Source organism: Danio aesculapii, chromosome 24 (genome assembly GCF_903798145.1).
Source record: "Danio aesculapii chromosome 24, fDanAes4.1, whole genome shotgun sequence".
In the NCBI taxonomy this organism is placed as follows: domain Eukaryota; kingdom Metazoa; phylum Chordata; class Actinopteri; order Cypriniformes; family Danionidae; genus Danio; species Danio aesculapii.
In genome coordinates, this window is record NC_079458.1 from 5021588 (window position 1) to 5023696 (window position 2109).

Below are 2109 nucleotides of genomic sequence, written 5' to 3' on the forward strand. Positions count from 1 at the left end.
CTTTGTGTGCTATTGCTTCACTCTGGATGCATCACTGGTTGAATTGTAGTACACTTACTCCAGAACTATTGTATTGGGACAATTACTCAAAAATAGCTACATATTAAATCAACAACAAAAACAAAAAGTTGTTTTTGTTATGGCGGTTCATTCCGCTGTGGCGACCCCTGATAAATCAGGGACTACGCCTAAGGAAAATGAATGAATTAATGTTTTTGTTCTTTTACTTTTTTGGCCTTCATCATTTATTTTTGCTCGCATTTAGTCTTTAATGTTAAAACACCAGACTAACGTTACTCTGCTAAAAAAAAAAGCTTAAACCAGCTTAGGCTGGTTGGCTGGTTTTAGCTGGTCAACCAGGCTGGTTTTAGAGGGGTTCATTCGAGGCTGGTTTCCAGCTATTTCCAGCCTGGTCTTAGCTGGTCAGGCTGGGAGATGAGTTAAAACCAACTTGATCAGCCTAGCCAGGCTAGGAGCCCAGCCAGAACCAGCTATGTCCAGCTTAAACCAGGCTGATCAAGCTGGTTTTAGCTGGTTTAAGCTGGTCATTTTCCAGCCTGACCAGCTAAGACCAGGTTGGAAATGGCTGGAAACCAGCCTGGAAATTGCCAAAACCCCTCTAAAACCAGGCTGGTTGACCACCTAAAATCAGCCCACCAGCTTTTCAGCAGGGTAACTTAATCAGCCACAAGAAAAAAATACTATAGTAAATACTAATATGTTTTTGAAGCAAAATGTGTATTATACTGTGTATATATAATGAATGCTAGCATACTGTAGGATTAAAGGGATATTTCCAAAAATGAAATTTACTCATCCTCAACCTCAGATGGTTTTATACCTTTATCATTCATTCATATTCTTTGGCCTTAGTCCCTTTATTCAATAGGGTTCGCCACAGCGAAATTAACTGCCAACTTACCCGACATATGTTTTACTCAGCGGATGCCCTTTCCAGCTGCAACTCAGCACTGGGAAACACCCATACACTTTCGCATATATACACACACACTCATACACTACGGCCAATTTAGTTTTTTCAATTCACCTATAGCGCATGTCTTTGGACTGTGAGGGAAGCCAGAGCACCCGGAGGAAACCCACAGCAACACGGGGAGAACATGCAAACTCCACACAGAAATGCCAACTGGTCTAGCCGGGACTCAAACCAGCAACCTTCTGTTTTTTATTCCGTTGAACTCAAAAGAAGATATTTTGAAGAAAGCTGAAACCTTGTAACCATTGACTTCCATAGAATTTGTTTTTCCTGCTATGGAAGTCAATGGTTACAGATTTCTTACATTCTTCAAAATATCTTCTTTTGAGTTCAACAGAAGTAAGAAACTCCAAGGATTGAAACATTCCATTACTCCACAATTATCCCTTTATTTATGAACTGATAAGCTGTCATAAATACTGTAATATTCTGCTACAGTAAACTGTTGGGTCTTGTAATATAGAATATATAGTTGTAGAAAATTTTGTGGAGTATCGGGTATTTTGTTTACATTTATTGAATTACCACAACTGATTAATTCACATACTTTGCAATGGTTAAAACATATTGTAGTATTTATTATTAAATTATGTGGATATTTTATGTTGGTAACCTTATATTTACATAAACTGATATAAATTTAATTTGTATATAAATTAATATTATTCATTTATTATAATGTAGGGGCGACATGGTGGCTCAGTGGTTAGCACTGTTGCCTCACAGCAAGAAGGTGTGTATGAGTGTGTATGGGTGTTTCCCAGTACTGGGTTGCAGCTAGAAGGGCATCCGTTGCGTAAAACATATGCTGGATAAGTTCTATCCTGCTGTGGCGACCCCTGATGAATAAAGGCTCTAAGCCGGAGGAAAATGAATGAATGAATGAATATTATGATGTATTAATACACTACATTTACAAACTACAACTGTCATTCCATTAAATGACAGTTGGTCATTCAAAATGTTTAAAATGTTTTTGGGTATTAATTCATAAAACATCTGGCCTTATACACTTTTATGTGCTAGCTACGTTTTATTGTTGCAATTTTTTAATAAAAATATTATGATTTTTTTTTTAAACATAGCCTGTAAACTTACAGATGTTTAGACTG